The sequence below is a fragment of the Balaenoptera acutorostrata genome, chromosome 17 (genome assembly GCF_949987535.1).
Source record: "Balaenoptera acutorostrata chromosome 17, mBalAcu1.1, whole genome shotgun sequence".
Classification (NCBI taxonomy): Eukaryota; Metazoa; Chordata; class Mammalia; order Artiodactyla; family Balaenopteridae; genus Balaenoptera; species Balaenoptera acutorostrata.
Genome location: NC_080080.1, coordinates 60,052,825 through 60,076,672, shown reverse-complemented (window position 1 = coordinate 60,076,672; position 23,848 = coordinate 60,052,825). Strand labels below are relative to the sequence as shown.

The 23,848-nt window shown below is 37.3% G+C and overlaps 1 pseudogene; it reads left to right on the top strand.

Annotated features, from left to right (window-relative positions):
• The window catches only part of LOC103014675 (glyceraldehyde-3-phosphate dehydrogenase-like), a 127,130-nt pseudogene extending 103,717 nt beyond the window's left edge, over positions 1 to 23,413 (top strand).
• Positions 23,414 to 23,848: the final 435 nt, after the last annotated feature.

The following is a 23,848-nucleotide window of genomic DNA, read 5'->3' as shown; positions in this document are numbered from 1 at the left end:
AAACTTGTCTCAGATTTCACTACAGTAAAAGGAAAGAAGGAATGGGAAAGAGGTTGCTGGAGCAGGGGGAGGGAGAGAGCATTGGGGAGAAATGGCTGGTGGGTCTGGCGAGACAGAGAAAGAGGGAGAGAGAATTATGTGTTGAGTACTCACCATGCAGGCACATACTAGATGTCCATTATCTCATTTACTCATTACTCAAACAATCTGCAGGTAAATGGAAAACAGGTCTGTCTGACTCCCTGGCTCACACCCTTCTATCCATACAACACTGCACCATTTTTCAAAGACATGAGATTAATGAGACAATAATGTTGGTAAAGTGTTCCAATTTCCTTTGAGAAAAAGTCATAAAATTTTATTGTTATTGTTACTCTTATTACGGAAGCTCAATGAATGCTTTAGTAGTGCCATTGATGTAACTAATATTACTCTCATTTAGAGAAATAAAATCGAAAAATAAGAACATTTATTGAGTTTTAGATTCAGCCTGTTATTTAGTTTAACTGCAACTTTTTGAAGATCAGGATCCTGAGGACTAAACCTATAAGCAAGGTCACAGATGGTCTTAGGGGCAAATGTGAGAACTGTCGCCCATTAGGTGCTCTTTCTAATGCTTGGTTCTCCCAAGGAGTGAGAAAGAGGTAAATTAAGGTGAAAGGCCTGAAACATTCAGTCTCATCAGTCTATAATAGTTAAAGAAAAAAATGTAGCAATAATTTCTCTACTTTTTTATGGAAATAACAATGGGCTCAATTCAGATAATTTGCTTTTCCAAGACGGCAGACATTTCCCCCCTTTTTTATGAAAGAGGGTTAATTGTGTTAATTATGAAAAAGAAAATGATGTCAAGGGCAGAAGGGTATTATAAAGGCACATCAAGTTATGTACATATTCAAGTACAAACAAGAACCCTGGCATGACTTATTTTAGTTTTGCCATTTTTAAAAGTCTTTCTACTGGGAAATAATGCAGTTTCCTCAATATCACCAGTTGGAACTCTCATTTAAGAATGGAAGGAAAAGAATTTGACCTGAGGTTTTAAGGTGGCCATTATATGTTTAATTATCATTTGCCTGAGCTTGGACATTATGTTCAGATTTTTTTCAACATGCTCTACATTTTTTTTTTTTAATTAGTAGAATTCTACACTTTGTTCAGGCTTGTTCCTGACTAGACCCTAAGCAGAAAGAAGTGTTCATATGATCATACTCTTGTTTTTAGAGAAGAAAACTGAGGCCTAGAGAAAACAAGTGCTTCAACCAAGGTCCCACAGTTAGCGGTGCTTGGAATTTAATCTAGGGCCACCCTCACTGCAACATTCTTCCATTTCATTGACTATAAATTTGGATAGACAATCCTTTTAATTTATTTTACCTTGAGTTTCTCATAATCTTTTTTTTAAAAGGGCAATGCAAAAAGGAGAGAGGAAATTCTCTGCTGGCTGTCACTAAGGAAAAGGAAGGTAGAAGGCACCCAATAGCCCTGACTGTTCTTTTCTGTGTCCTGTGTGTTGGAATAGCAAAACTAAGCATTTGTGTTGCATTGAAGCCAGCGACTATTACATAGCCATACATATGCCTGGGGATAAAAACTCATGATTGATACAAAATCTGCAAGTGCAATTATTCCTTCATTCCAATCCATTAGGCATTCCCCTATCACTGCCCTTCAGGTTCCTTTTTGTCTTTCTTATTCTTACTACAGAAAGTGTCCAGCACTGAGAATTGGGGGAAAGGAAGAGGGGAGATACAGGAAGTGCCCAGGAGGAAGGGAAAAGAGACCCCAGCAAATGACTTTAATGTATAGAAACCCTGTTGGTATCTTGGGCTAGAAATAAATTCATTGTTTGACTCACAGCACCTGCTTGTTATTTTTTGGTAATCTCACCTCCTCACTGGAACAAAAAAATTGTCCCCATCAGCACCTCCTCTCTACACTCCTATCCACCTTCCTAGGAATCTTGTTTTCCTTCACCAACCTATTTCCTGTAATTGAAAGAAAAGTATAGGAAATCTCTCTGTTTTATAGACGAGCGGTTTGTATTTACTTTACATAGGGGAATATTTTAATTTTCTAGCTAAAGCTCTAATACAGTATATAATAAAGATTAGACGCAGAAAATATTTGTTGAGTAGATTGATTGGATTTGGTGATGAGTTTAGTAGTCATTTTTTGAGTACCTACCACTGGTCAGGCTTTGTGGAAGGGGAGAGAGTCCCCGTGATTAAAGAACTTACTGTACTTAATGGAAGAGAAATACAGGTAAAGAGTAAAAACAGTGCCACCTGATAAATGTCATTAAGAGACAGGAACAAATCTCAGCGGAATCATTAAAGGAAGAATGACAAGTTCCCCAGCAGAGTCAGGAAAGGCTTGAAGAAATATTAGTGCTAGAACTGAATTTTAAAGGAAAACTAGGACTCAGGATCATATATGAAAAAAAGCGTTCAGGATGTGTAAAGACTTGGACATTACAGGAACTTGGCATATTTGCTGCACATTTAGAAGTTCAGTGTGGCAGGAGTATTGAGGGAAGTGGCAGGAGATGGTATAGGGTGGAGCCAGAGTTTGAAAAATCTTGTACATCATACTGGCGAGCTTGGATTTTATTCTGTGGGAAGCAGAGGCTTTCAACCTGAGAAGTAGTGTGATCAATTGTTTTTCTTTTGAAGAAAGGAAATCTAGAGATGATATGTATGATGGTCTTGACAGAGAAACTAGTTAGAGAGCTATGTCAATAGCCCCAGTGACGTGATGAGGATTCTCAGTGGGAGTGGAGATAGGGGACCCAAGACAGATTAACAGGAGAAAAAAATTTTAATTTGTATACATTGAGGTCTCATAAAAACGGGTCCCCCAAAGTGACCAAAGAAGGCTGTTTATATATCATTTTTAGACAAAGAAACAATTATTTGTGAAGATTTAACAAAACAAAGGGGCTTGTGCTAGGGGTAGCAGACCAATGAAGAATTAACAAAGCTGGTTTATGCAGCTTTCTTAGCCTTGAATTCCCCGATTGTGGTGCTGAGGATGCTTTCTATCCCGCTGGTATAAGGAGGATACGTTCACATGGGAGATTTATTACCCGCTTTCAAGGAGAAAGGTCGGGGTCAGAGTGTTGTTGTTGTTTTAATCATTTCCCCGACAGGCTGTTTCTTTCAAAACTTTAATTCAAAATAATCCATATGCTATTGAGGCACATTTTGGGGGCAGCCTGCCCTGAGCCCCAACAGTGGTATGTCACTAAATTAATTTGAGAACACAGATGCTGGTAAGGTTTTCATTTATTCAACACACCTTTCACTGATTCTTCCATGCACCAAGAGTTGCTTAGGAACCTGGCATAAGATGACTGAGAAGTAGTTCCTACCATCAAGAATCTTAGTGTTGGGCAAGGTGGATATGAGATTAAAAGTTAATTACGTTGTGGTAAATGCAGTAATGATTAATAATGCAAACTTTTAATCTTAAAGGATAACTAGGACTCTCTAAGGATCATCCATGCTAGCCACCTGACTTAGTCCCTTCAGGCTGCTATAATATAGACTGGATAGCTCAAACAACAGAAATTTATTTCACACAGTTCTGGAGGCTGGGAAGTCCAAGATCAAGGTCCTGTGAGATCTCATATCCGACTAGGGTATGGACTTTCTGGTTTGCCGATGGCTGTCTTCTCATTGTATCCTTACATGGTAGAGAGCAGAGAGAAAGTAAACTCAAATGTTTTTTTTAAGGGACAGTAATCTCATTCGTGACAGCTCCATTCTCCTGACCTAATTACTTCCCAAAGGCCCACCTCCTAATACCACTCACATTGAGGGATTAGGATTTCAACATATGACTTTTGGGGGACACAAACTCTTCTAAATATTTTACATGAACAACCTCTTTGTATCTTTATAACAATCTTTAAAAGGAGGTGCTATTATTATTCCCACTTTACATGTAACAAGGTGAAGCACAGAAAGATTAGGCAGCTTGTCCAAAGTCATAGAACTGGTAGTGCTAGAGTCAATATTTAACCTCAAGAAGTGTGGCCCCTGAGTCCATGCTATTGAACACTAAACACGCTTCCTCTCTGATGGATATCCTGCATATGCAGGATATTCTGTGTGTGAAGGAAAGTATGTTAAGAATTTTAATTTGGATGTTAAGTTGGAGCTGTACAATATCAAAGTTTATTTTTCACTGGAGACAATTGGATATTTGGATTTAAAGGCTGGAAAATAGATGTAAGCTAAAGACATAATTGAAATTTGCATATAATTAAAGCAATGTGAATGTATTTTCAGGGAAGAGTACTTGGTCCAAGTTTAGAAGGCCCTAGTCTGGGAGCTTAACACACAGTGAATGGACAAAGGATAAGCCAACAAAAGAAAGAGCAGGAATGGCCACAGGATTACTAGACAACGGAGAGAGTTGAATACAGATATCAGGATAGAATTTCTGGAAAGAGGCAGTGAGGGTGAACCATATCAAGTGCTACAGGGAAGTTATGTAGGACTGAAAATAGGTGGTTGAATTTAACAACTGGAAGGTTATTATTGATTTGGGTGAGAACAATTTTTTTCTGATAGTGAAGATAGCCATACTATAAAAGGTTAAGGGGCTTCCCTGGTGGCGCAGTGGTTGAGAGTCTGCCTGCCAATGCAGGGGACACGGGTTCGAGCCCTGGTCTGGGAAGATCCCACATACCACGGAACAGCTGGGCCCGTGAGCCACAATTACTGAGCCTGCGCCTCTGGAGCCTGTGCTCCGCAACAAGAGAGGCCGCGATAGTGAGAGGCCCGCGCACCGCGATGAAGAGTGGCCCCCGCTTGCCACAACTAGAGAAAGCCCTTGCACAGAAACGAAGACCCAACACAGCCATAAATAAATAAATAAATTAATTAATTAAAAAAAAAAACAAAAAAAACTAGCTGTTTATCCTCAAGCAACCGCTCTCTTTAAAAAAATAAAAATAAAAAAGAGGTTGAGAACAAAAGGTCATGCAAAGAGAGATTAATAATTTCTGTTTGAAGAAGGTAATTTATAGAAGAATGTTATAGTTTGTTAATGCCAGATCATCAGACAGAATTTGGGGAATAGTTTTTGAGAGGGAGGGAATGCAAGAGATCATTGCAGCTTCCATTCTTACAAAGGAACAAGTTAGCCTGAGGATTGGGGGTAGTCAATCACAGTGTCTGTTTCTTATACTTCAGTTCCATCAGAGAGCCACTTAGCAATATATCCATGATACACATTCATTCATTAACTCCTTCATTCTCATTTATTCAATAAACACTATTAAGCACCTGCTAAGTGCTAGGCATGCAGAATGTATGTATGTGCAAGTGTGGTATGTGTTCAGAGAGATGGAGGAGGAAATGAATGTTAGGAGGGAAGGTTGACATGGGAAGACTGCCAGGCATGTAACGTTGATCACAACATTATAAAGCCAGAGAGAGCCAAAAGACATTGCTGGTTCACTCAACTGTGTCAAATCTAGTGGGGCTAGAGTGTATAAGGATTCATGGGACACAGCATCATTATTGGCAGAAGAAAGAAAGCCCAACTCAAGACATGATGATGGTGGTTAGCTTGGATCAGACTTTATTTTAAAAAAAATTAAAAACTCTATATCCACATTACTACGTTTTAGGATAAGTACTAGCAATACAAACATTACATGTTATCTGTCTCTCTCTGAAAATCTGCATAACATCATATTTATGAATGTGAGATGCATATTCCATACAAAAGTAATTTTATTTTCAAGTTTTAGTGTCCTCAAGTTAATATTTCAATATTTTATATCTTTTATTCTTTCTTATTGGGAACAGTTGTCCACTGTGCATGAAGATAGCCTTGTTTCCCATGCAATGCTGCTGATTGAGATAGTTTAAGGAATAGCAGATTTCTCCTTGGATCTTGAGCCAGTTCAGGTGATGTAACTGCCTGTGAAACAAATGTACTGCCATGTACTGGGGGAACAGCCTACATTGCAGTGAATGCAGCTCTATGAACTCTCTAGAGCAATCATTTTTCAGGAAGAAGAGTTGAAAAAAATAAAGGAGAAAATGTCATAAAAAGGAAAAGTAGAATGAATGGAAGTCAGAGAAAGGCTAGGGAAGGAGGAAGAGGGAGAGGGGCCAACAGGAAGTCCTGGAAGAGGAAGTGCAGGATGAGAACCTCTTTGTTATATTTGGCTTCAGCACTACATATTTGAATAAACATGAAGTGCTTATTTTGTTTCTGGTTTTCCTATTGTGGCAGGTGGTATGTGAAGTGTTAATTTGTTGTAGGTTAAAACTTGAGACACTGAACAGCATGTATTGTTTCATTTTCCTGTGACACCCCTTGCCCCTAAAGACAGAAAACAGGCGGGTTCATCATTTGCTCTAGGACAATCAGCACAAAACGACAGAAAACTAATACAAGATTTTCAGCATCTAATGTAAAATGTGTATGCATTTGTGTGGTTTAGACGTGAGAAGGATCCCTGAGAAATGTGGAGGAGAAGGGAAACTGACATGTTCTTTAATGGGGTCTTCTTAGAAGCTGTCTACCACAACCTCCATTTGACGATGGGAAGAAAGGTGCTTCAGGGTGTACTCTTAGCTTCATGAGACCCTCTCACAGAGCATGACATGCACCACTGTGATTTGGGGGACACAATGACAGGTACCTGACTTCTGGGCTGGTTGGTTTATTGATAACTAAGAGGCCATGTTGGGAGCCAGTCTCAACTTCACCAAAGGCGGAATGAATGATGGAAGGGGAAGATATCTTGAGATGACCCCACTCAAGAGGGCTTTCTGCCAGGAATGAGGGGAACACTTCAGAAAGAGTTTGGGGTTGGATTTCCAAGTGCAAAAGCTGAAGATGAAGGTGCTTTACTTTGTAAGCTGTCAGTCAGTTGGAAGAAGGCATTTCCAACTCGTGTTGGAAACTGTAATCAAGTTTCCATTAAGACAGATATTTCTGAGAAATCCATAAAAGCATCTTATGAGAGAAAACCCAGAAGACCAGATTAAAATCCTTAGGACCAGTCTCTTGGGACCTTTACTGACCCCCATCGTCTCTGTTGAACCCCATTTACACATTCTGAAGAGGCCTGAAACTAGAGCCAGTAGGAGAGAAACAATAAGCCAGCATATTTCACCTAAGATAGAACCAAGATGAGAGGTCAAGATGTCTTTAATTGGCAAAAAGTTGAGAATATTAATATTGGATTTTGTTGGTCATGTTATTAATTACATATTATTCAATAACTAGTGTTAAAGGGAATGGTAAGAGAAAATAGAATTGTTTTCTGTTAGTATCCTATCAAGTCCACCTCATCCAATAAGTCGGTATTCTTTTATAACATCAGTATCTTATTGTACATCTGAAAGGCAAAAAGAGTGGTATAATGAAAAGCTCCCTCAAATTATAAGAGATTGGAGTTTGAGTGTCAGATTTCATCATTAGCTATGATGCCTTTCTGAGCCTTAATTTCCTCATATATAAAACAAAATCATCATTTCCCTGTCTGTTTTGCTGAGCTTTTCTAATTTCTAGTTTTAGATTGTTTTATTTTTAATGTACTGAAATCTGTTAGGAAAAAATCCTGTCTATGATGCCATTTTAGACGGTAAAAGTATTCAGCGTAGTTATTATATCTCATCCATTACTCTCACCTTCTAGCCCCTGTATATGTGTTCTTCATCCATGAATCTACTATATTTGTTTTTTTGGGTGAAATTGGACCATATTTCTTCATTGTGCCTTGTTTCTGCATTCTGGATGTGTTATCTTTGATTTTGTTGAGTTTTGTCCTAAATTTTAAAAACTATAGCAACTTAGCCTTTTACCAGGGGCAACAATTTTATATATATACTGATTCATCTCTGATTAATCTCTAAACACCTGGCATCCATTTCTTCCCTCCTCCAACCCCCACCCTCTCCTACTTCGCTCTCTTCCTCCCTTCTTCTCTCTGTCTCTTTCTCTCTGTCCCTCCTCACTCTTGACTCCTTCAATGTTCAACGTTACCTCCTAAAGGACTGAGACTGTCATTTGGAAAGATTCACTCCCCTCAGTCTTTTCCTTGCCTACTTTTTTTTCACCAAATTGTCCTGATTCTCCTTCAAAGTGATTTTGTAATCTATTTGTCCATCTTCTCACCTCACTATGATACTTTTGCATCTTACCTAAGTTATTACCACAGATGATAATAGACATTCTTATCTCTCAGTTTTCACACTCCAATATGTACTAATGTGATATTTCTAAAATGCACTTCTAGTCCTGTCATAGCCTGGTTTAAAAACTTCATATTTTTCCACATTATATTTAGGATGGTTTCCAGCTTCTTACTTAGCATGCGTGACATTTGAGGCTGTTTACAATATGACTACTATTTGCCTTACCAACTTCATTTCTTGTCATTCTCTAGCTTCTGGTCAGATCGTTTCACTCCTTTTCCCATGATATGCTACATACCTTCACATCTCTTGGCTTTTCCTCATGCTGTTCCTTCCACCCAGGTCCCAGTTGCCCTTTCTTTTCTTATCCAATTGTTAAATTCCTCTTCCTCATATTCTGATCAAATATAAAATATCCAATACCCTCCTTTACCAAGCTTTTCATATAACTTTAAGCAAAATTAATCACCTACAGCTGTGTTTCAATACACCTTCCAAATCCCCATTTCTCTTTAGTTGGTAATCTCTGTGTTTCCCTAGAGATCATCAGAGCCTGCAGACTGAAAGTAAGTTTGCTCATCCTTTTAAACCCTTATGGCAAAGGAAATGCTCTGAGTTCGTTATTAAAATAGCTAATGTATTTTTAGGGTTTACTATGAACCAAACACTGAAGGCTTTACCTATGTTTTTCTTTTTTTAATCCCAGCAATACTCCACTGTTAATTTCCAGAAGGAAGAGACTTGGTTTATTCATTATAGGTACCCCAGCATTTGGAACAGTGCCTGGCACCTGCAGATGCTCAAGAATTCTTTGTTGACTGACGAAATGAAGTAATGAATGAACAAAACAGCTCTGCAAGGAATGACTATCATATTTCCCATAGGACAAATAAGGGACATGAAGCAAGTAAAGTTAAGTGATTTGATTGTTACATGTAAAATATGTTGTAGTTGAAAGCATGTCTGCTAACACCACAGTCAACACTTTTTAAAAAAATTGAGGTAACATTGGTTTATAACATTATATAAGTTTCATGTGTACACATTATATTTTGACTTCTGTATACACTACTGCGTGCTCACCACCAAAAGTTCAGTTTCTATCCATCACTGTACAGTTGAGCCTCTTTACCCATTTCACCCTCCCTCTACTCCACTTCTCCTTGGTAACCACTAATCTGTTCTTTATATCTATATGTTTGCTTTTGTTTGGTTTGGTTTGGTTTGTTCATTTATTTTTTATTTTTTTATATTTCATGTATGAGTAAAATTATACAGTATTTTTTTTCTTCTTCTGACTTATTTCACTTAGCATAATACCCTCCATCTACGTTGTTGCAAATGCCAAGATTTCACCATTTTTATGGCTGAGTAGTATTCCATTGTGTGTAAATGTCTATATATATATATATATATATATATATATATATATATATATATATGACATTTATATATATCTCACATCTTCTTTATTCAACAGTTGAATATCTGTTGATGGACACTTAGGTTGTTTCCATATCTTGGCTATTGTAAATAAGGCTGCAATGAACATAGGGTTCATTGTATCTTTAAAAATACTGTTTTTTTTTATTCTTTGGATAAGTAACCAGAAGTAGAATAGCTTTTTAAACTTTAAAGCAATAGTGCTCTATCCACCTGGGCTGGGAAATGGCAATTATTTTAGAAGCAGCCTTTGGAAAGGAGGCAGCACAGATATCAGTACCAACACAAAGCAAAACAAACAACAATAAAAGATACCACAACACTGCCACCAACACTCTAATCAGGATAAAGAAAATGTGGAAGATGTAGAAAGAAGATGGAATATTACTCAGCCATAAAAAGAATGAAATAATGTCCTTTGCAGCAACATGGATGGACCTAGAGATTATCACACGAAGTGAAGTAAGTCAGACAGAGAAGGACAAATATCATATAATATCATTTGTATGTGGAATCTAAAAAATAATATCAATACAAATGAACTTATTTACAAAACAGGGCTTCCCTGGTGGCGCAGTGGTTGAGAATCTGCCTGCTAATGCAGGGGACATGAGTTCGAGCCCTGGTCTGGGAAGATCCCACATGCCGCGGAGCAACTAGGCCCGTGAGCCACAACTACTGAGCCTGTGCATCTGGCGCCTGTGCTCTGCAACAAGAGAGGCCGCGATAGTGAGAGGCCTGCGCACCGTGATGAAGAGTGGCCCCCACTTGCTGCAACTAGAGAAAGCCCTCGCACAGAAAGGAAGACCCAACATAGCCAAAAATAAATTAATTAATTAATTAATTAACAAAACAAAACAGATAGCTGTTGCATGTTGGAAAGATCTTAAAAAAAAACCCAAAAAACAAAAAAACAGAAATAGACTCACAGACAGAAAACAAACTTATGGTTACCAAAGGGGAAAGGTGGGGGTAGGGATAAATTATGAATTTGGGACTGAAAGATACACACAAATATATATAAACAAAACAGCAAGGACCTACTATATACAGCACAGGAAACTATATTCAATATCTTATAATAACCTATAATGGAAAAGAATCTGAAAAAGAATATATATATATACATATATACATATATATACACATATATATACATATATATACATATATATATCTGAATCACTTTGTTGTACACCTGAAACTAACACAACCTTGTAAATCAACTGTACCTCAATTTAGAAAAAAAAGAAGTGAGATGTAATAGCTGCAAGGACTTTCAAGTGAATTTAATTAATGCCCATTGAAATTCAAAATTAGAGCAATGAGTGAGTAGGATTTCAGATACCGCTGCTACACCAAGGGAAGGTGCTTTGTAATCCATAGCATTCTATGTGTCAAGTAAGGATCTGTGTGTCAAGTAAAGGATTGGCTTTATGATAAAAATAGGCATTGTTCTTTCCATTGCAGTAAAAAATATTTAATCGCATTTTAGCTGTATACAATAAATACATAAAAGATATATCTAATTATGTCTTCAAATATATTACTGTTTTATACTCCTCAAGTACTAGGATTTCCAAGCAAACTAGTAGAAACATTGCATTAAAAATATTATCTTTAAAAGGCAGAACCTATCTCACATATTTAGAGGTATTTGAAGTTTTCAGAGTTGAGTGTTATAAAAAAGAGATTTACTTTAAATTTATTTTAAAAAGCATGGATATCCTAGTTGCTTATCAATAAAGTGGATCCCAGTGAAAAGCTATATTAATCAAGAGATAAAAATAATCTCCTTAGATACTGAAACTGCCAAGAAGTTTTTGAGAGGTGCCAGTTTTGTTATTCTTCTTTAAACACATTTGTGCCTTCAATAGCACAGTAGAATGATTATGATCACAGCTCCAGACCCAGAGCTGCATTAGTTTAAATCACAGCTCAGTCACTCAATGGCTGTAGTATTTCCAGCAAGTCACTTAACCTCCCCAGGCTTCAGTTTACTCATTTGTGTAAAGGTAATAGTATAACCTCTAAAGGTTGTTGTGAGGATTCAGTGAATTAGAATGCAAAGCACTTAGAGCAATGTCTGTCATAGGAAATCAGTTAGTAAATATGGTTATTATTGTTTTTGAAGAGGGGAAAATCAAGAGAGAAAAAAAAATGTAGTTCTTATAACAATCCAAATCTCAGTGTCTGCTTTTACCTACTCAGATTTGTTTATGCATTAACAAGTGAGATAATTTTACAAGTGAGGCACCGTGAAAGGCAGTGGGCATGCAAAAATGAATGCGAAATGGGCCTTGTCCTCAAATGACAAGCCATACAGACTCAACAATCTGTAGTAATATCAGCACTCAGAACTGTTCAGAATTGTTTACAAAACCTCCATGAAAATAGCATTCCATTAATTTTGATAGTATTCTAATCTCTTTTCTCTCTTATTCATAGCAGTCAGTGAAATGGGAAGAACATGCACTTCCTACCTGCTATCAGCATTGTTCCTTATTTCATTCACATCTCCAGAATGAGGGGGAACTTAGCCAGGTCTCTGAATAATGATTCTCAAAGAACCTATGTAATAGTCTTATACTAAAATCAGAAATTTTGTCATTTCAGAGCAAAAGTTAGTTGTCTCTTCAAACTTTCAGCAATGCAGGTGGGGAAGCAGAGCCTATATTCTATGTAATGCCACCAATCTTGCAATTTAAACTTGGAAAGTTTGATGTATGAGTCACATTGGGCTTTCGGGTAGCGGCTCTTGAACTCTGTCAAAAGGGTGGCTTTCTCTTACCTGAAAACACAGAAGTAGAATTCGGTGCCTCAAGTCCAAGTCAGAGGGTTTCAACGGTGTGCTGTGTTCTTCTATGACAGGCCAGATCTTGAGGACATTTTGTTGCATGAACCAGGAACTAGGAACTTATGTAACACTGGCCAGGGACGTATTTTTCACAGCTCATACCAGCTACTTTGTCCACATCATACTTAAGATATTGTATGTTAGATTTGCTTTTGCCAAAGTGTTGTTTTCTCCTCTCTGCATCACCAGAATTGTATTGTTTCAGGACTCCCTCTACGGTGTTGGGATTTTATATAGTATCATAATTGTTGTGCATTCTGTGAATTTTAAACTTGGTTACTTTGTAGTTGATGCAAAATACACTAAGGGCATCCTAAATTCTCCTTCACCCGCAAAATGATATAATCACACATGAGGTCTCTATAAAAATTCATTCTACAGAACAGGGAGAGGTCTTACATTTCACATTTAGCTACCGCTGAGAATATGCTAAAAGCTTTTTCTCAAACTGTCATTTCTACAAATGTCAGGCTTACAGACACACACTGCTCCAGAAACTCACTTTAATTTTCATAATAACTAAGAGCTTGTCATGTGCTAAGTCAATGGAACTATTTTCTACTTAACTCTGCAGTAAAGAAAACAGGAAGCTCTCCCCAAGCCTCTTCTATTCTCCTCCCCATGTCCCACAATCAAAATACACTATTTTATAACACACAAAAAAAGTTTTGAGTATTTTAGGTGTCCTATGATACATTATTTTGTGTGATTTTGTTCCCATTATTAGAGGCTTCTTTTGCCTTGTTCCTTAATAACGGCTTCTTATTAGAAACATAATTCTGTCTCTCTCCTGAGAAAGCATGAAATTGCTGTATTAATATTTACTTTGCAAAGGAAAACAAGGTATTAAGGAGAGACTATGCCAGCTTGACATGTGGATAATGTCCAGAATCTTATGTATAAGTCATCAGTTTCCATGTAGTTTTGATATTTTTCTTCATATGACTTCTAGAGAACACTGGTTGAAAGATTAGATACCTCCTCTTTCTTCCTGGGGATGAAGATTAAATAAGGAGCAATATTGATCCTGAGTTTGTATTTCTGAGAATTTTAAGGCTTTATGCCTTTAATTAAACATTGCCACTAGGGGAACAGATACTCCTGAGTTACAGGCAATTATGCACAAGTGGTTTTATTTGCAAAGCAATAGGTGGCATATGTTTTAGGAATGTTACCATGACATTGCTTCTCAATCCCTGGTTTGAATCTCTTCAGTATCTTCAATGACTAACCAGGGACCATCTGCTAGCCCATCGCCTATAACCAAAGTCTGGCTCCTGGGAAAAGGTGAACCACCACAAATGGGACAGCCATCAGTGGCAGATGACATTCGTAGACAATATAGGTATTTTAAGAAGCCATCTGATGGAGGATCTTGGCTTGGCAAGCAGATATTCTATCCCAGTAGTTTGAATCTACAGTGAGTGATGCAAAGAGTCAGGGTCAGAGACTACACCATTCCAGGGACAGTGGAGGTGGCAGCAGCATCTTTGTACAGTGGCAGCAGTAGCAGCAACCCCCTGCTGTCCAGTGTCAGGTTACATTGTGACAGTGGTGGCAGTGACAATGTTAGTGTCATTCTCACCAGCTTGTTCTGAGGTCTGAATTTGGTGGTGCTTCTGGCCACTCAGTTTTCCTTTAGTTCCTTAGACTTAGCTTAAAACTTCACCCATCTCATGGATTCTGGAAACCAGCCAATACACTTGTAACACATTCATTTCTGCTAAAGGAATATTGCAACATGTTGGAGCAGGTCTACTCAAACAATCTGTGGTGAAGAACCAGATTTTTTTTTCATCTGGAATTTTTAATTCCAAATCTGTCACAGATTGATCCTATGCTAAATTAAGAGGACGGGAATTATATTACCAGGAAAATGGAATTAAGAAAAAAATACATAGAAAATCCTGACTTTTTATTACTAGATTCATTAGACCTGAAATTCAATATTGTGGTAATGTTCAATGGCTGTAAACATTTCTAACTGGTTGCTCTCAATTTCTGTGTTTTTCTCATTGCCCACCAGAAACCGGCTGTTCATGGACTGACAGACCACCATTCCATTAGTACTGTAGTGAGAGGACAAAATTTAACACTGAGCCTGAATCACACTTCTAAATATTTAACAAACGTGAAAGAAAGAGGGAAAGGGATAAGGACGAGGGGAATAACAAGTAAAGAGAGGAAGAGAGAAAGTTGAAGAACCATAAGGATTAAAAAAGTTAAAGGACTGGGACCAAAACTATAATAGACATTGATAGGCACCTGAGACAGAAGAGTTCACTAGTACCCTAATGAGATGATTGAGTCAGGATTAATACTCAGTGTGGTTATGTAGTTATATCTAGAAACATATCTACATCTTCCTACTATCATCTTACTTTGGTCTCCCAAAATGTACACCATGTTTTATTGGCAATTGACATATGACTTTAATTCAGAACAACTCTCAGCTTCCCCAGAATTTCTTGTCATGTATTTCTGGGAGTTCTCAACTTGTGTCTCATTCATGCTCATGGTCATGACTAGATATGGTGGGGTATTTTCATTAGAAATTTATGCATGAGGAAAAATATATCCTTGGGAGAGTAACTATACCAACACAAGCCTGATCCAGCAACCAAATCTCAGATGGGTAGGACTAACAGAGCTGAGAACAGTTATACCTGTTGATTATGCCTGGATGATTGTTTGAGTCTTAGAAAGAAGATTATAAGTAAAAGTTAAAAGTTCTGTTTAGTAAAAACAAGACATTGTGAAATAAACACACCACTTTGCTCCTCTTCGAAAAGATGTGTAGGAAAGCATTCTCCTTATCTTTCGCCCACAGAATACTGTAAAACTTTGACACCTTGAAGACTGGGTACACAGTAGATGTGACTACTACAGGCAGAGATATACTGTGGGTCCAGCAATGTCCAAGAGAAAGGAGAGAAGTGCTCAGATTAATGGTACTCTTGACTGAGGTGGGGAATTCCAGCTGAAATAGTGTCTTTCAGTTGATGAGACAAGTAGAATGATGAGTTTGAGTGGGAGAAGAGAAAAGAAATAAGGTACATCAATAGGGGCTGACCAGACTTGTTTGTAAACCCACCCACTGAAGATTAGAATATAAATAGATGGGGTGGGGAGAAATTTGTCCAAGTTTCTCATTCCATGGTTTTTGGTTTCAGTGCCTTTATCTATCTATCTATCTATCTATCTATCTACCTATCATCTAAAATTTTATTGTTAAAGTCTTATATTAGAAGACTGACAGGTATTATTAAAAAGAGGTCTTTGAATTTTGTGGAACCAACTGGTATACACAGTCAACATGCCATGAGTAGAGTGGGAAAATCAGGGAAGCAGTACAATGTGCATGACGTACCTTGCAAACCAGGTTAGTTTGCATATGCTGTTCCTTGTACATACAAATATTTTGTCTTGTAATGTCCTAGATAATTACAGTTAAAACTGATTGAAACATGCATGTAACCAAAGGACCCGGCAGTCTGAACATATGCTGGTACTGAGACAGGTTTGGACATGTGTGATCAAGTAATGGTGACATGGGCTTCCAGGAAGCAGTTTTCATGAAGCAGTTTGGTGTTGCCATTAAACTCTGAAAAGAATAGTGTAAGGGAAAAAAGGTGGCCCCAAAATGCTAAACACGAGGAGAAATCCCTAGTCATTGTAACAATTGAAGTATCTCCTCACAGATTCCCAAATGCCTCCTTGAAGAAACTTTTATTTCTCCTTTATTCTACATATCCAACTCTCTTAAGAGACAATGTATAAATCTATGGTGTTTATAGATTGCTCAATACGATGATAGTTAATACTTATTGAGCACCTATTCTATGCCACCACTGTGCTAAGCCCAACACCTACATTATTTCATTTATTTCTCTCAGAAAACTTTAAATTTCATGCCATTGTTTTATTCATCTTACAGTCGAGTAAACTAAGGTTACAAATGTTAGGTAAATTGCTTAAATCCACACAGCTGGCAAGTGTTTAGTGTTTACATCTGAATACTGGATATCAGAGTACATAACCTGTAAAACGATCTTTAAAGGAAAATATACTTCATTTAACATCAGTGGGGAAGATAAGGGCTGAAAAGGGAAAAGCATCAGAGCATTCCTTTCAGATGTTCCTTGAGTATACATACACCTTTACCAAAACACATGCTTTTAATATGAGCTGGGGATACTCTGCTGGTTTGAGCTTCAGGAAACCAGTAGAGCATTGAAGTTATGAGAACAGAACTGGAATATAACAGATTCTATTCAAATTCTAGCTCTTCTTGATTTTAGGCAAAGTTATTCAAACTGCTTTGCTTTCATTTTTTTTCACCTGTGAACCTAGTAAGGGAGAGAAAACCTAAACTACTGGGAAAACTATGACTGAAAGTCACAGCCCTGAGACATAGGACCTTAAAAGCCTGAGACTTAATTGGAAGATTATAGAATGCTCCCTCTCCTCCACATCTTACCACCATTCCAACAGCGCGCTGGTATAACAGGGTGGATTACAGCTGAAAGACCTGCAAGCCATTCTCCCTGAGGTGAATTTAGGGAATCTCAGATAAAGAGAGGAGACAAAAATCAAAGACATTAAGGGAATTTGAGGTCTCTGACACATAACTACAGCAAACATTAAGCACAGCTGAACTTCTAGCACAGTTAACATAAATTCTCACATTAAAGTTTATTTACCTCAGTTCCTATTACCCAATTACAATATGTACAGCTTTCAACAACAACAACGACAAAAAGACTTAAAGGCATGGCAAAAAAATAAGAAACATACAATTTGAAGAGACAGAGCGATAATCAAAACCAGACTCAGATATGGCACAGATGATGGAATTATCAGATAGAATTTTAAATAACCATGATTAATATGGTAAGGTCTCTAATGGAAAAAGTAGAGAACATGCAAGAATGGATGTATAATGTAAACAGAGAGATGAGGACTCTAAGAATCAAAAGGAAATGCTAGAAAGCAAAAGCATTATAACAGAAATGAAGAATGCCTAAGATGGGCTCATCAGTAGGTTCAACGTGGCTGATGAAAAAATAAGAGAGCTTGAGTGTAGATCAACAGAAAGTCCTCATTTTGAAATGCAAAGAGAAAAAAGAATAGGGAAAAAACCCAGAACAGAACATCCAGGAACACTGAGACAACTTCAAAAGGTATGACACAAGTATAAAGAGAATACCAGAAAGAGAAGAAAGAATGGAACTGAAGAAATGTTATAATAATAATGGTAATATTAAGGTAATAATGATGGTGAATTTTCTGAAATTAATGGCGGACATCAAACCAGGAAGCTTAGAGAACACCAGGAGGCAAATACAAACAAAGAAACAAAATTATCTAGGTATATTCTATTCACACTTCTTTAGAAAATTATGACAAAGAAAAATCTTGAAAGAAACCAGAGGAAAAGAACATCTCCGTACAGAGAAACAAAGCTAAGAATTACAATGGACTTCTTATCTGAAGCTATGCAAGCAAGAAGTGATATTTAACTATTGAAAGAAGGAAAAAAAATTGAGTATTCTATATCCAGCAAATTCGCTCAACAGGAAAGGAGAAAAAAAATTTCTCAGTGAAACAAAAACTGAGGGAATTTTCAGCAGACCTCTCTGCAGGAAATATTAAAAGAAAATTTGTTTTTAAATTTTATTTATTTTTGGCTGCATTGGGTCTTTGTTGCTGCATTTGGGCTTTCTCTAGTTGCAGCAAGCAGGGGCTTCTCTATGTTCCAGTGCGTGGGCTTCTCATTGTGATGGCTTCCCTTGTTGCAGAGCATAGGCTTCAGTAGTTGTGGCACGTGGGCTCAGTAGTTGTGGCTCACGGGCTCTAGAGAGCAGGCTCAGTAGTTATGGCACACAGGTTTAGTTGCTCTGTGACATGTAGGATCTTCCCAGACCAGGCTTGAACCCATGTCCCCTGCATTGGCAGGTGGAGTCTTAGCCACTGCACCACCGGGGAAGTCCTAAAAGAAATTCTTTAGGAAGAAGAAAAATAATATAGATCAAAAACTATGATCTACATGAAGAAAGAAAGACCATTGGAGAAGGAAAAAAATGAAGGTAAAATAAAATCTTTTATTAATTGATCAAAAAAATAACTGCCTGTTTTTACCATGCAATAGTAAATAGTTTTTACAGTAATAGTAAAAATATATTGGGTGATTATTACATATGAATAAATGAAATAAATTACAGCAACGTTAGAAGAGACGGGAGGAAGGAATTGGAAATAATTAATTATGATACCTGCACTAGGTAATAAAGTGGAATAGGTCATTTGAAGTTTGACTTAGATTAATTTAAAATGGATATTGTAAGCTTTAGAGCAACCACTAAGTTAAAAACAAAAAGTTTAACTGATACTAAGAAAATATAATGAAGTCATATAAAATTCTTAATTAAAATCAGAGAAGGTAGGAAAAGAGGGGTTAAAAAAACAAACAAGAAAAAGAAGCAATGGATAGAAAAGAGTTGCAAATGTAGTAGATATAAATTCAAATACACATAATTACTTTAAAACTTAAAAGACAGAGACTGTTAGTGTGACTAAAAAACAACACCCAACTATGTGTCACCTAAAAGAAGTACTATTTAACCATAAAGACTTGTGTTAAAAATATATAGGTGGAAAAATATATGCCATGTTAACCCTAATGTTTGAGAAATGCTAAAGTAGCTATATTCATTTCAGACAAAATAGACTTCACAACAAGGAAGGGATAAAGAAGGGCATTAAATAATGATAATGTGGTCAATTCTCCTGGAAGACATAACAACACTAACAATAGTGTGTGAAACTACATAAGGCAGAACTGGATGAAACTAAAAAGAGAACTAGACAAATGCACTATTGCAACTGGAAAGTTCAGTATCTGTCTGTAAGTAAATGACAGATAAAGCAGGCAGAGAATCAGGATATTAACAACCTAAACATCACTATTTTTAACTTTACCTAATTGGCATTAATAGAATATTCCATTCAACAACAGCAGAATACACATTCTTTTCAAGCTCATGTGGCACATTCCCCAAGATAAATTGCGTTCTGAATATATATTATGGTAATATAGACCTTAACAACTGTAAAAAAATAGAAATTACAGAAAATATATATTTTAGACCACTATAGAATTAAATTAGAAATTAATAACATAAAGATAACTGGAAAATTCCCAAATATTTGGAAATTAAGCAACACACTTTAAATAGCACATGGATCAAAGAATAAGTCTTAACAATTTTTTTTTAAATTGAAGTAAATGAAAATAGAAATACAACTATTAAAATTGGTGGGATGCAGCAAAAGCAATGCTGCATCCCACCAATTAGGGAAATTTGTAGTATTAAATGCATATAGTAAAAAAAAAAAGAAAATCAAAACATCAATAACTTAAGCTCCCACCTTAGGAAACTACACAAAAAAGGGCAAATTTAGCCTAAAATAGGCAAAAGAAATAATATAAAAAGTATAGGAGAAAATAATGGAGAAAATTAATGAACCCAAAAGCTGGTTATCTGAAACTATCAATAAAACTTATGACTCCAGCCAGCCTAATCAAGAAAAAAAGAGAGAAGACATAAATTGCTAATATCAGAAATGAAAGAAGGGTTATCATTACTGAGCCCATGGAAATTCAAGGAATAATGGAATAATATGAACAGTCTTTTATGTTCATACATTTGAAAACTTAAATATATGGACCAATTTCTTGAAAGACAAAAACTGTAAAAACTTACAAAAGGAGATATAAATAACTTTAATAGTCCTATATTTATTAAGGAAATTGAATTGATAATTAAAAACCTTCCAAAACCCAAAACACCAGGTTCAGAGGATTTCACTGGTGAATTCTACCAAATATTTATACAATTTTTTTTTTTTAATTTATTTATTTTATTTATTTATTTATTTTTTATTTTTGGCTGTGCTGGGTCTTCGGTTCGTGCGAGGGCTTTCTCTAGTTGCGGCAAGTGGGGGCCACTCCTCATCGCGGTGCGGGGACCGCTCTTCATCGCGGTGCGCGGGCCTCTCACCATCGCGGCCCCTCCCGCTGCGGGGCACAGGCTCCAGACGCGCAGGCTCAGCAGCTGTGGCTCACGGGCCCAGCTGCTCCGTGGCATGTGGGATCTTCCCAGACCAGGGCTCGAACCCGTGTCTCCTGCATTAGCAGGCAGATTCTCAACCACTGCGCCACCAGGGAAGCCCCTACCAAATATTTAAAGAAGAAATTAGGTCTCTGCTCCTCTCTGTTTGACAGACGCATCTTTCGTGCAGTGCCAGCTGCGTCCCTGAGAAAAGATGGTGAAGGTCGGAGTGAACGGATTTGGCCATATCGGGAGCCTGGTCACCAGGGCTGCTTTTAACTCTGGCAAAGTGGACATTGTCATCATCAATGACCCCTTCGTTGACCTTCACTACATGGTCTGCATGTTCCAGTATGATTCCATGGCAAGTTCCATGGCACAGTCACGGCTGAGAACGGGAAGTTTTCATCAATGGAAAGGCCATCACCATCTTCCAGGAGCGAGATCCCGCCAACATCAAATGGGGTGATGTTGGTGCTGAGTATGTGGTGGAGTCTGCTGGTGTCTTCACTACCATGGAGGAGGCTGGGGTTCACTCGAAGGGTGGAGCCTAGAGGGTCATCATTTCTGCCCCTTCTGCCAATGCCCCCAGGTTTGTGATGGTCATGAACCATGAGAAGTATGACAACTCCCTCAAGATTGTCAGCAATGCCTCCTGCACCACCAACTGCTTGGTCCCCCAGCCAATGTCATCCATGACCACTTCAGCATCGTAGAGGGATGGGCTACATCCTGGGCTACACTGAGGACCAGATTTTCTCCTGTGACTTCAACAGTGACACTCACTCTTCTACCTTCAATGCTGGGGCTGGCATTGCCCTCAACGATCATTTGTCAAGCTCATTTCCTGGTAGGACAATGAATTTGGCTACAGCAACAGGGTGGTGGACCTCAGGGTCCACATGGCCTCCAAGGAGTAAGAGTCCCTGGACCACCAGCCCCAGCAAGAGCATGAGAAGAAGAGAGAGGTTCTCAGCTGCTGGGGAGTCCTTGCCCCAGCTCCATCCTCCAACACATTGAGAATCTCCCAACCTCCGTGCGGTTTCCATCCCAGACTCCCTGAAGAAGGGGAGGGGCTTAGGGAGCCCTACCTTGTCTTGTCATGTACCATCAATAAAATATACTGCACGCAGAAAAAAAAAAAGAAAGAAATTATATCAAATAATACCATACTTCACAATCTCTTCCAGAAAACAAAAGCAGAAGGAACACTTCCTAGCTCAATCTATGAGGCAAGACATTGCCTTTGATGAAGATTCTTTGCTTGACCAAACTTAAGTCAGGCTCCTGAACCTTCTCCTAGGCCTATTTGTACACTTCTCTATAAAACCCAGTTTTAGCAAGAACCCTGCTAAGTCACTTTAACCAGAACTCCCCCACCCTTGAAGTCTGATTACCAATTTCAAGACTACTATAAAGCCATAGTAATTGGTGAAAGAATGGACACATACATCAATGGAACAGAATAGAGAGGCCAGAAATAGATCACACAACTATAGTAAATTAGTTTTTGATAAGGGTGCAAAGATAACTCATTGGAGAATGAAAGTATTTTCAATAAACAGTGCTAGAGCAATTGGACAACTATATGCTGAAAATTAACCTAGATCTTATGTCACACAAAAAATTAACTCAATATGGACTACTGATCTAAATGTAAAATGCAAACTATGAATTTTCTAGAAGAAAACAAAAGAAAATATACGTGGCCTTGAATTTAATAAGTTTTTAGATATAACACCAAAATTACAGTCCATGAAAGAAAAATTTTGATTAAGTTGGACTTTATGAAATTTGGAAACTTCTGCATTGTGAAATGCTTTGGTAAGAGAATGAAAAGACAAGCTACAGCCTTGGAGAGAATATTTGTAAAACGTATATCTGATAATGTACTTGTCTCCAAAATATAGGAAAAAAATTTTAGAACTCAGTAAGAAAACGAACAACCCAATTAAAAGATGTTTAAAATATCTGAATAGACACCTCACCAAAGAAGATATGCATATAACAAGAAAGCATATAAAAAGATGGTCAACATCATATGTCATTAGGGAATTGCAAATGAAACCATAATGATATACCAATGAAACCTATTAAAGTAGGTAAAATCCAAAAGAACTGCTGGTGGAAAGGCAAAATAATACAGCCACTTTGGAAGACAGTTTACCAGTTTCTTTCAATGCTGAACCTAGTCTTACCATACATTTCAGCAATCACACTTCCAGGTATCAATCCAACTGATTTGAAAACTTTTATCTACACAGAATTCTGCACACCAATGTTTTCAGCAGTTTTATTTATAATTACCAAATCCTGAAAGTAACCAAGGATTACTTCAGCAGGTAAAATGATAAATAAACTATGGTACATTCATACAATGGAATGTATATTCAGTGATAAAAAGGAATGAGCTATCAAACCATGTGAAAACATAGATGACTTTTAAATAACAAGTTGTTAAGATCAAAACAAATGGAAACCAGTCTTGAAAATTCCCTGCTCAGAAAAAACCAGTTTAGTCATACAAACCAAGCTTAATTTAGCTTCGTTTGCAAGACTAACTTGACTTGGGTCATTTCTCGTTATGCCTCTGGAAATCATAAGAAAAATTTAGATATCTGAAATAAATAGATATATATGTATGTGTAACTGAATCTCTTTGCTGTGCACCTGAAACTAACACAATGTTGTAAATCAACTATACTTCAATAGAAAAGAAAGAAAAATTTAAGCTGCTTCCCAAAACAGATATGAGGTAATCACTAACCAACTCCCTATCATTTAAGAAAATTCTAATATTATAATCAATCACTGTGAAAAATAAACGGTCACTGCCTTCCCACTGTGTAAACTGCTTTGTAACAATATATACTGAGCCTCACTCTATGTATTGGTTTGTGTGCTCCTGGTTCATGAATTGTCTTTGTTGTGTGTGCAAAATAAACTTACTAATCACTACTTTGGTGATTCATTGGTTTTACTTCTGTTATTTATGAACTTTTGACAAAATTAAGGAAGCAAGTTTATATAGAAAAGGTTTCATCATTGATGACTCATTTATATGACATTTTAGAATAGGCAAAATTGTAGAGGCAGTAAATCAGCTGCTGCAGGAGTTTGGGGAAGAGGGGCTGAATAATTGAAGCCCACAGGATTATTTAGAGTGGTGAGACTATTCTTTGTAACACTGTAATGGTGAATGCCTGGCACTCTACATTTGTCAAAACCCACAGAGCAGTTTGGCACAAAGTGTGGACCTTAAT